General features: G+C 52.2%; 1 protein-coding gene across 2 annotated transcripts in view; it reads right to left on the reverse strand.

Moving 5' to 3' along the window:
* USP4 (ubiquitin specific peptidase 4) overlaps positions 1-12,475 on the reverse strand; it is a 2,223,295-nt gene that overhangs the window by 1,168,337 nt on the left and 1,042,483 nt on the right. The window lies entirely within an intron of this gene.

Here is a 12,475-nt window from a genome sequence, read left to right on the forward strand (position 1 = left end):
GCTTACAAGAGGGCCTGGATCAAGAATCACTGTTTTCCATTCCATGATAAAAACTTCAGCAGTGCCGAATGCATAGGCTCCAACGGGGGACCCAAGAGCCTAGTCAGCACCACATTGAGCTCCCACGCTGGGTCCGGAGCTGGGAACGAATGGAAAAGTCCTTTTATGAATTCCTTGACCAGGCGGTGCGACCATAACGCGACAGCCCCAGAGTTCTGGTGTAGCGGGAGATAGCCGCCAAATGAACCTTGATGGAAGCATGAGCCAACCCCGCCTTGGCCAGCGACAGTAAGTATGGCAGCACCTGCAGAGCCGTAATCCGTAAAGGGTCGAGTTTGTGTGCGGCACCAGATGGCGAACCTCTTCCACTTATGTCCGTAGCATTTCAGTGTAGACAAAGCACTGGCCTTGACAAGCACTTCCTTGCAGTGTGCCAGGAGATCATATCCACCAAACTCTAGCACTGCAGGAGCCATGGCTGCAAGTTCATCGACCATGGGTCGTGGTACAACAGGCATTGAGGAACTCCTGCACCGGACGCATCCGCAGCCTGCACAGGCGCACGAGGTATATACACAAAGACATCATGCCCATGAGGGACCTCACCTTTGCGACCTTCAGGGTCAACAGCTGTTGTACCTTGCCCAGGATGGCCGCTATTCTCTCCTCCGATGGAGACGGCAGGCATGACAGTGTTGAGCCGGGAACCTTAGAAACAGCGCGTCCTGCAATGGCACCAAGCAGGACTTCGCAAAGTTTATCGAGAACCCCAGTTTCGTGAGTAGCCGGACGGTCCCTGCTGTGTGCTTGACGGCGGTCTCTCTCGACTTTGCTCGGATGAGCCAGTAGTCCAGGTAGGGGTAGACGTGAATCCCCTGAGGGCGCAGCCGTGCCGCCACTGTCGCCAGACACTTGGTGAAGACCCTTGGAGCTGACTTCAATCCAATGGGGAGGGCCTTGAATTGGTAATGCTTCCCTTGGACCACGAAGCTCAGAAACTTGCGGTGTCCCTTGTGAATGGGGATGTGGAAATAGGCATCCTCCAAGTCCAGTGACGATAGGAAATCTCCTTCTTCCAGTTGTCCCAGCACGTGCTGAAGGGTGACCATCCGGAACTTCTGGGACCTGATGTACTTGTTGAGGCGGCGGAGGTCCAGTATGGGTCTCCAACCGCCAGTCTTCTTTCTGACAAGTACAGGGAATACACTACGGAGCCCTGGAGCCTTTTTGAAACAAGTTCGATCGCGCCCTTCTTCAGCATGGCCCGTACCTCCAGCAGAAGTTGAGGGATGTGGTTTTCCTTCCAGGCCACCGGTGGACTGCGCCAACACTTCCATTGAAATTCCAGGGTGTGCCTGTGGGTCATTGCGTCCAGAACCAAACGGTCGGGAGAGGTTCGCCAGCCGGCCTCCCACCATGGTGCGCAGGTAGGAGCCTGACGTCACGGCCGGTTCAATCCTGCTTCGCCGTGGGGGCGCTACCTAGGGGACCTTGGCGACGACAGCAACCTCCTTTGAACTTGCTGCGGCCCTTGTAGGCTTCCTGAGCCGAAGAGTGGGACGGTTGGCGATAGGATGATGAGCCACCACTGAAACCTTTGGAGTATCCCTGGGACTTTCCTCCGGGGGTCCAAAAAGGACAGCCGTCGCTACTGGAGCGCGCCCAACGCCCGAGCCATCTCTGTATCCGCCTTGATGGCCTGAAGAGACTCGTCCACCGTCTTGCCGAATGAGTTTTCCCCGAAGGGCATGTCACACACCATCGACTGTACATCCTGGTGGAAGCTAGTGGCCCTCAACCAACCCCGCCGATGAAGGAAAACGCTGATGCCCATCTGACTGAAACCTGTGTCAGCGATGAACGTCGCCACCGTAATGGCATGGTCTGATGACACCTCACCTTCTTGGAGGATCTCCAGCGCTTTCAGTCTTGTCGTCGGGAAGGAAGTACAGGAGGGGAGCGTTCTTGAACCACAGCTCCCAGTCATGACTGGCCACGATGGCCAACGCATTGGCCGCCTTGATCGGCATCGCCGCCAAGATGACCCATCGTCCTATGGCGTCCAGCTTATTTTCCTTGCTGTCTGGCGGCTGGAAGGGACAGAAGAGGATGTCGAGGCTGAAGATCCGGCAGGCTACTTCACCGACGCCGAGACCACCGAGTCCGGGGACGGTTGGGATGCGAGACACTTGGGTGCAGAGTCCGGAACTCTGTACTTCTTGTACCGGTCCATCTTCGCCGGGGCAGAGGACGGGTTCTTCATCAGGGGCAGCCCCTCATCCCAAATGTCGTCCAATAGAGGGATCGAAAGCACAGTCTTCCTCTTGGCCTCCCGGCGCTGGTACAGGAAGCCTTCCTTCTCCTTAGGAGCCAGTTGAAACATTTCCGAGGCCCTAGCAATCATGGCATGGAATGAGCCAATCTCGTCGGGCGACAAGGCCCTGGGCACTGGTGACGGGAGGTCCTCCGAGGAGGGGATGGCGGCGAAGGATGGCAAGGAGGTGGAGGCTGGACTCTCCTTCTCTTGACCGGGGGTTCCCCTGACGATCCAGTTGCCACGGGATCTGCCGCTGGCGACAGGGGCATCCTTGCGCAGATTACTGAGCAAAAGTAGTGCAGTGACTGTAGGATGTCCGCCGACACGTCCGCTGGCGGTGGTGGCTGCAACGGAAGCGGTGGCAGTGGCGTGATGTCCTCTGGCTCTTCACCGCCCTGCTGCTCCTCGTCTGTTTCCTCACTGCTCTCCACATCTGCCTAGCCGGGGTCCTTCCCATAGGACTTGGCCTCGACAAACTTCTTATTCAGTACAGCCTTCAGACCAGAAAGAGCCTACAGGCACTGCACAACTTTTGCAGATAGATCCTCCTCGGAGGAGATGTCGAGCCCTGCAGGACTACCGGCCCCCGCCCCCATTCTGCTCGACCAGCAGGGACGGTCTAGTGGAGATGATCGCATCATCTTCACCGGTGTCTTCTCAATGGGTCGAAAAGACGATTCCTTCAGAGCAGGTAGGGAAACTCGTCTTAGGGGCAGCCTCCTGCGAATCCGCCTCCGCGGCCTTCGCCAGGGACGCCACCACTCCTTCAAGGGAAGTCTTTGCCAGGTGGACCTGGGCATTCACGACCTTGGGCAAGCTTGAGGCCTTCACCGGGGGGGTGGGGGAGTGGTGGCGGGGTCAGAGCTGCGCTCCCCCTTGGATTTCTCCGTCTGAGTCGTTTGGGACTTCTCCAGAAGTTTACCTGGACGGTCCGACTTCCTCTTCACTGACCCGGAGCGTTGGCTCGTGGTCGAGGGTGCCGTAGATGCCGTTCCCGACATGGCCCCCAAGGAGGCCGTGTGCTCGCAGTGCTTTGCCTTATGTTGGGCCCCCGTCGCCGGAGTGCCCTCAAAGGTCTTACAAGACCGCTCAGATTTCCTCTTGCTGGGTGAGGCTTGCTGCCCTGGTATCTTCATCTGGAGCCACTCGGGGAGCCGCTTGCAACGGTCCTTCATGGTGCGAGCCACCATATCTTTGCAGAACGCACAGGTCACCTTCACGTGCGTTTGGTCGGAATGTAGGAAGAAAAGGCACAGGGAGTGCCCATCATCCAGGAAAAGGTTCCGTAATCCACATCCAGGACAGATCCTGAACAGAGGCATCGAGTCTCCTTTATCTTCAGCCATGTCCACCTGGCGTAGGCCTCAAAGAATGTTCCGGAATCCTCCAAGAAGGGAACTCGACAATAAATTGCCCTTGAGGGGCATCACAAGTTCCGAAAAACAGGTCCCAGTTAGTTGGATGATGGATCGATTGAGCTTGAGGCTCGATTGACCAGAAAAATAAAGTAAACTCTAAGAAAAAGCACAAAACGCAGTAAAAAGCCTAAGAGATAATCACAAGGACTCCCACCACTCCAATGTGCGGTAAAAATCAGAAGATGGCTGCCAGAGGAGGGCCTTAGGTAGAGGGCAGTCATTGGTTGGGGGCAGTATGACCCAGAGAACAGTGATTGGTTGTTAGGAGAAAGACCGTACAGAAATGAAACAAACTGATTTTTTTCTTTACGGAGGATTCCCAGCCTGACGGGAAATATTCATGAGCATGTGAATCCATGCCAGACCCCATGCTGGAGAACTTAAATTACTCCTACGTCCCATCCCCTTTCCTTCATACTCCATGGACAAATACAACTTAATGTAGCCCAAGGATTGAGAGGTGACCCTCTTTAAGAACCGCCTGTGCGAAAGCCACGTCTGACCTAGAGCCTGCATGTAAACAGTAGTGCTTGCAGAAGGCCGGAGGGGTGGCCCAGGTGGCCGCCCTGCTGATGACCTGCCACGGGACCAGTCTCTGGAATGCTAGGGCCGTGGCCTTGGCTCTAACTGCGTGCCAATGCATAATCGCTGTAAGTGTTTTATACTGCCCCACGTAGGCCTCTTTGATGCCCAAAACAATGCACCTTTCTACAGAGGCCTTGGACGCCTGATAACACAGCCTTAATCCTCCAAAGGGGACAAAGAGCATCTGATTCGTGGAAGCTCTTGGTCCTGTCCAGATAGAATTTCAGAGCACGTCTGACATCCAGACAGTGCAAGACCCTTTGAGCATACCTTATGATCAGCAAAGAACATCATCTCTTCATTTAGATGGAAAGAAGAGACTACTTTAGGTAGGAATGTGGGGTGCATTCTCAGGACCACCTTATCTCTGTGAAAAGTAATGTAGGGTTCTGAAGCCATCAGTGCCTGATCTCGCTAACCCTACGCACAGACGCAAGGCCCCCACCAACAGGGCTGTTTTAATGGTGACAAGCCTGATGTCCGCGGATGCCATTGGTTCGAAAGGTTTGTGCGCCAGGGACCCCAACATTACATTGAGGTCGTGCAGAGTGTGGTTTCTTGATGTGCGGTTAGAGACTTGTGAGGTCCGCCAGATGTCGTGTAAACACTGGGTTGGAGGAGAAGACCTCCTCAGAGTTCCTGTAGGTTCCTATGGCTGCCAGGTATGTACAGCATGTGTTTATTTGCACCCCTTAGTGAGTGAGATGCGCAGAGAAGGAAAGCACATTGTCCAACGTGCAAGTAAGGGGGTCGATCTCCTTAGAGTTTGCACAGTGACAGAACCTAGTCCATTTTCCATTTAATTTTGTACTGTTTCCTAGTAGCCTGGCTCCTAGCGCCCTAAATGATGTCTAGGTTAGGCTGCGACAGGCTCAGATGCTTCAGTGTGACTTGCTCAGGAACCACGCTCCAAGGGCTAACTTCTGTGGAGTGGGGTGGAGGACCCTGCCCCCCCCCCCCTGCTGCGAGAAACGGTGAGCTGGGCCCAGTGACAGGTAAATGGGTGGCGTGTCCGAGAGGCTGAGGAGCCCCGAGAACCATGGTCTTGCCGGCGATCACGGAGCTATCAGAATGATGCCACCCTGTGGGCCAGGAGCGCGGGAGGAAATGCATATGCTGTCATGCAGTTCCACTGTATCCGGAATGCGTCACTCAGAGCCTGGGGCCTATCACTGCGAGGATGCGAACCGCGGGCACTTTCCGTTGGACCAGGTGGCAAAGAGATCCACCTGATGATGTTCCCATCTGCTGAAGATCCTGAGCAGGACCTAATCGTTGAATTGCCATTCATAATTGTCGGCTCCCACTCTGCTGAGCCTGTCGCTTCCAGGATGGACTCCCCAGGGAGGTGGATTGCACTCAGGTAATATTGTTTTCCAGGGCCCATTCCCACACGCTGCCCGCTAGATCGCACAGCTGAGGAGACCTAATGCCCCCCTGCTTGTTGATATAATACATTCTGGTGGAGTTGTCTGTTTGAATACCACCTTGCCACAAATAAGCGAGGGAAAGCTTTGAGAGAGAGCTAGTTGATATGGGCCTCCTGCTCCTGGAGGGACCACACTCCATTACCACTATGGTTGTCCAGTGTAATGCCCCAGCTTTCCAGGGAGGAATGGTGACCTGAGGTGCTGCCTGCCGGAAGGGCTTGCCCGTCTGCAGGTTGCAGTCCTGGACCACCAGGTGAGGTCCAGGTGGCGAGGGAGGAATGCTGACGAGCTGCACTTCGGAGCCCCGCCCCTGATTCCATGAGGCTCGTCTTGTGTGGGGTACAGCCAGTAGGACCGCTGCCATGATACCCAATAGATGCTGATACCACCAGGCCAAGGTCAGCTCAAGGCCATGATCTTATCCTCCGAGGGGAAAACTCTGAGCTCATTGCCCATTTGAGGCCCAGGAAGGTCAGGCTCTGTGTAGGCTGCAGCTGAGACTTCTTGAGGTTGATAGAAAATCCCAGTTCGTGGAGTGTGATAAGGCCGGAGGCAGTGTGTTGAACCGCCTCCGGAATTCTCGCCCTGATGAGCCAGTCGTCCAGGTACAGGTAGACATGGTGGCCTTGGGCCCTGAGGAGGGCTCCCACTGCATTCACAAGTCTGTTAAATACCCTGGGGGCTGATTTGAGGTTGAAGGGTTGAACCTTATATTGGAAATGGAAGCCCATGACCCTGAACCATCGAAAGGACCGATGGGGCTGCCAATCTGGGATGTGTAGATACGCATCCTTCTGATCCAGGGAGCACATCCAGTCTCCCCTGCAGTGTGTCTCCGCAATGAGGGCTGGCGTAACTATCTTTAATTTTTTAAGAGGGAGGGAGAGGTTGAGGGTGGAGAGGTCCATCACAACTCAGGCCAGCCTAGTTATTTTGTATGGGGAAAATTCTGGAGTAGAAGCCCAAGCCTCGCTGGAAGTTCCAATATGCGTTCCTGGACGCCCAGGTTGAACTTGGTAGCCCGTAACAAGCAGCCCTTCTCATGTCCATGGCGATACAGATGGCCCGGCCTGAGGTGTCAATGTGGGCCATGGTGGACTCTGATGTCCTGCGTCACCAATTTAAATTCTGCCAGCCCCACCTTGAAACGTGTCTGGCTCTGCACCCGATGTTCTGGAAGGAAGTCAGCTAATTCCCTCCAAAGCCTCTGGTTAACAACTGCAAGCATGGCATCTGCATTGGATTGACAAAGGTGCAGTGAGGGGTTGGAATAAACCTTTCTGTAAGCCTTCAAGATCTTTTCCTCCTTGCCTAGAAGCGCTGGGAACGATGTGGCCGAGGACGACTGAGGCTTGGAGTAGATTGACGCTGCAGCGATCACCGAACAGTGTGGTTGAGGGTGTGCCGACAAGAGTGGATCCCCCTCCAATTGCCTATACTTGGTGTCGAGGCGGCGATGGACAGGCTGGGCTGAATGGAGTTTAAGCCATCCCTTTTTGGCCAAGGCGACAAAATCCTTCTGCATCGGGATCCCTGTTCTGTCCATGGGGCGTAGAGTGAGGACCTCAGCCAGGACCCCCACCTCTGGTTGTTTGACCTCAGGTTGAGGAAGCCCCAAATATTCTGCCAAACGTGCGAGCCATTCATGGAAGGTCTTAGCTGAAAACGGTGTGTCAGGGTCCTCCTCCTCGTCAGTGTCTACCAGGGTATCCGGTTAGTCCGGAGCGGGTGGAGGAGTGCTGGCCGCCCAGGGCTGCAGTGTAGGAACCGGAGCCGGTGGTTGCTGCGGAGGCTGGTGTGGAACCGCCTGTGGGAGGCAGGGGAGCCGGAATCTAAGGAGCCGACAAGGGGAGCAGGGGCTGCACGGAGGCCTGCAGCACTGGAGCCATAGGTAGAATAGGTACAGGCGGAAGGGTCAGAGGGAGCATGTCCCTGATCACATCCCAAAGGATGGCCCACCTCTGGGGAGATCTCATGAGTGTGAGGAACTTTTCAAAAAACCCGTCCTCACAGGCCAGTGGGGTGGCAGGTGGTACTGATCGAGTACCAGACGGCTGCTTGGGCGGGTAGGTACTCAGTCTTGCAGGTTGCGGGGTAAATCTGCCCTGCAATGCTAATGGTTAAGCTGTAGGCCACGTACCTGGTTGAGACCAACCCCACCTTGAAACTCATTCTCCCACCTGCTCTGCATCAAGGGCAGGTATCGGCCAAGCGGCCATTTTGTCTGGCACGGTGGCCATTTTGTTGAGCTGCGTGCCAAAGTCATGGTGCTTGCCTCGTTGGGCCCGTCCTCCTCCAGGACTCTTTGCAGTGGAGCATGAGACATACCCTGCACTTCAGGACGGGGCCAGGCAGGCGTGTTGCCCACAGCCGCATTGTCGGTAGAGCTGCGTACAGGCACCCCCTAAGACATCTATCCGTAATAGGGCGTAGTCCCTCGGGTGTACACCCGGTAAAAGAACCCTGCGGTCCCTTTGTAATGTCTCCAGAAGGATCCAATGACCCACCTCGGCTTGGCGGCCGGTATCTGAAGTAGTCTCGGTGCCTGTGCTGGTGAGAGAACCTGACTGGTTCCTCCCGCTCGGGTGTTTCCTTGGGAAGGAGTCGCCCTTGCAGGGGGCAATGGAAAAAAAGCAGCCCTACCTTGGTCCTTGACGTGTGTCTGACGAAGCCCGTCAAGTCCTCTGGAGGCAACTTCTCAAAGAGCTACCTCCACTGAGCTAACCTGTTCTTTAGAGCGCGCAGTGTAAGCGCGTCATACGTGGTACAACCCTCCCAGCCGTGATCGGGTCCAAGGCAGTGGAGGCAAAGAGCGTGGGGGTTGGACGTAGGGAAGAGCCCTTCGCAGGCTTGACCCCTGCTGAAGCATGCTGACGTCGACATGCACCGGGGAGGAGTGTGCGCCAGAGGACAGAGTACCTGATTAAGATAAAAAAAACAGAAGACAAAAAGACAGAAGAATGTATCCAGGGAAGAGTGCGTGGTATTGCAAGGCCGAAGTCAAACCCAGGAGAAAAGGGGACTGAGGAGCGGCACCGGTGGTCGCAATCGGGGGAGCGCACGCCTCCAGGGTCACGCCCCTGCGTGCCTCTAAATTTAAAGGGGATGGTTTTTTCTGGTGAAAAAGGTTGTCTCCCGTCGCTAGCGAGAGACACCCATGCAGTATGGAAGAAAGGGGACGGGACGTACAAATAATTGTTGGTACAATACAAAGTTGGCCTCTCTGAACCCTCCCCCAGTGCTGGTTATGAAAATCCAACTCAATGACGCAGAGGTCCTTATGCATTCCACTTTGTTACAGATCTTTCGAGCCAAGACATGGGGTGCTTTTAGCTGTCACCTATACCCATTGCCCCATCCAATTCCAAATATTGAGATTGGTTGCCAGATCACCCAAAGGACTAGTGACCATTCTGTTTGTAAGAACACTTAAAGGCTTCAACCAACATGTGTAATCTGCTAGCTTTGCCTCTATTTTTTGTTTCTCGTGGATTATGCTACATACATGACACTAGTCAGTCAATACCAGAAAAACACTGGGCACAACTAAATTTCACTTCAAAATATCCATCATTCATGTGATGGTGAGATTTCTCCCCTTGAATTAGTCTGTGGGGTTGGGTGGGGTGGGAAGAGTGAGGTGCCATCAGAGGCGAGTGCTAGCCAATAAACAGCAGGCCATGAACGAGGTGCCCGATTTCAGGATTTAACAGTTTTCTTTTTGTTAGGAAGAGTATGGTGTCTCACCGATCTCGAATGCCAAGATGCCACCAAACAGAAGTTCTCACCCCTCTGGGATGATGGACAAGTTACCTTTTTTTGAACAAATACATGTAATGGGACATGTACTCAGCCTGAGAGAGGCCCTATTGCCTCAATCAATCAACACATGTATAGGGCACGCTTTCACCAAAAGCATCATGTCGCTGTCTAGACACGTGGGAGTAGAAAACACACAGTTTACGCAAACAGATGGGTCTTCAAAGTCTGTTTAAAGAGACAAAACTCTTGCAGGCAGCTGATACCTACTGGTAGGGTATTCCATAATTTAGGGCCCAAAATGGAAAAAGCCTGGCCACCTACCTTCTCCCAATAATCGGCAGGTAGTTTCAGAAGTACTGCACCTGCTAAACTGAGTGCATAGCCTGAATAATATAATTGAATTTTATCCAGCAGGGCTAAACAAACCCGTTTATTCAGAGCCTGATTAACAATACACAGCACTTTGAAATGGATTTCGGTTGGCACGGGCAACCAATGAGTTCCTGTTGTGTGTTAGAAACATGCTGTCCAAATGGGATACCTTTAACTGGAGGACAGCTGCATTTTGCTCTACCTGCAGACGATGCAGTAAATACGCTGGTTGCGATAAAAAGGTTGCATTACAGTAATCTAAGCTACCATTTAGACAAGAGGCCACTATTTGCGCATGGAGATCCTCAGGGATAAAAAGGGCGGATTTTCCCAAGTTTCTTTAACTTGAGGAAGCCCAGTCTGCACACAGTGTTAATCTAAGTATTCATCTTTAGTGAATCTGACATGTTCGTGCCAAGGTTTTTAACCACCTCGACCGGAGCAGGAAGGGGCTCCAATGTTAATGGCCAGAAGTCAGAGGTTGAGCTTTCTGACGCAGCCGTCGGACCAATGATAAGGACCCCCTGTCTTCTCGCCATAAAGTTTAAGCTAGATGGCTCACATCCAAGCCCTGATTGCTGTCAAGCAGGATCTCAGCTCGGCCGCAGTCTCTGCTTGATCCAGGTCCAGCATGAATAGAATTTGGGTATTATCTGCGTAGGAGTAAAATGTAAACCCAAATGAGCGAATGAGAACTGCCGATGGCTGGATGTATATAAAAAAAGAAGGGGGTGAGGGCAAGCCCTGCGGAACCCCATATGTCACCTTTTAAGGTGAAGACCTAAAAGAAGCAAAAATGACACCAGTTGCGAGCAGGAAGTCAGAAATCCACGGAACCATTCCAAAACCAGGCCAGAAATACCAGCGTTCTGTAACCTTGATAAAATGGCATGATCAAAGTGAAAGGCGGCCGACGGGTCCAATAAAATAAGGTCTGCCGTACTGCCTTGATCTTTGATCATGGTTACATTTTCAAGAACTGACAGAAGGACAGACTATGTCCCCCCATTAGAGGCTGAAAACCCATCTGACGGGACTTCAGAATATTGTGGTCCGCCAATTAAAGGTTACAATTGAGGGGTGATGACTGATTCTAGAACTTTCATAAGGAAAGGTAGCACGGAAATCGCTGATAGGTCGGGAAAATTGCTGCATCTAAAGATGGCTTTTTCAGCAGCAGGGTCACCAATGTTTTTTTCAAGATCGCAGGAATCTGGCCAAAGCTCAGCAAACAGTTAATTGCCTCTACTATTATGCCACTCAGACTCATAATAGTAGATTTGAACAGGTGTAGTGTGATATCAACTAGAGGAGATGCAGATTTAGGAAGGGTGACAATCCAAACAATCTCAGTGCGGTAGGTAGATTGGAAGGAGTCAAAGGCACAGTGAACCAGCAGCATCTGAGGTGCCTGATCGGCACAGACAGATTTTGATGCTACCTCCACAATGTTGGCAATACGAACCCTAATCTTCCCGATTTTTCTCTGTGAAAATAGGGTCACATTGTTCCACAGCATCTGAGACCCAGGGCCAACAGAAAATGTGCCAGGATTCAAGAGGTTTTTAACGGTTTGAAAAAGCTTCTTAGGCACATTAACTGCGGACTAAATTGTGGCAGTAAGATTTGCACAATTAGCCACTTTAAGTGGCATTATGGTATAAGGTAAGCTGCTTCTTTAACTCGTCTTTCAGATGTGGGTCATAGGCAATCCGTCATTTGCCATCTGCCTGGTGCACCACTAAACGAAATGAACGTAGCTCAATAGAAAATCAGGCAGCCGAGGGGCGTGGCAACTTGTGTCCATTTAAAGGGAGCCAGCTGATCAGCCGCTAAAGCACAGGCCTAACAAATTGTGAAATAGTTGAGTTCTGGCTCACGGCCAGTGTAGCAGACTCAGACATCCAGTTTCTTTAGAAGTGGAACTAGCTAGACAAGAAGGCCCAGCCGAGATGGGTTCAAAAGGTAGCACATAGTGGTCCGACCAAGTCAACAAGTCACAAAGAAAGATATGCAAGAGCTGTGCCAAAGCAAATATAAGGTCAAGAGTGTGTCCTTTATCATGATTAGGTTCTACCACCAAATGTTGCAGTGAAAGGTCATCCATCGCAGGTAAGAAAGGGGGTCATAACCCAGTAAAAGGGCATATGCTGTTGAGTGCCAGATCTGCTCTGTCTCAGCACACAGCTTCCAATGAGCTGGGCATGAGGTCTGGCCCAAGAAACTACATCATGCTAAATCCGGTTGGCTTGAGATGGATAGAGGACCAGTGTTCAAGATCAGGGTTGTCCTAGCGATCAAACACAAAATGAAGGCCATTTACTTCTAGTCCAAATCTGCATGGGGCCCCTTTAAAAAAGACAGAAAAAATAAAGGCTGGATGGAACGGAAGAATCGGAATCCTGTAAGTTTCGACTCATTAGCTGCTAACTCACAAAAGCAGATAGAATTAATATTTTGCAAATTACACAATTAAATGGTGGAAATATGAATAATACACCTCCAATCTTTCAAACCAATTACCAAAGCTTTTATGGTCAATGAATAGCAACATCATTGGAGTAACACAAGGAAATAACGATTCAGTGGTA

Source organism: Ambystoma mexicanum, chromosome 2p (assembly GCF_040938575.1).
Source record: "Ambystoma mexicanum isolate Mex_15411 chromosome 2p, UKY_AmexF1_1, whole genome shotgun sequence".
Taxonomy (NCBI): domain Eukaryota; kingdom Metazoa; phylum Chordata; class Amphibia; order Caudata; family Ambystomatidae; genus Ambystoma; species Ambystoma mexicanum.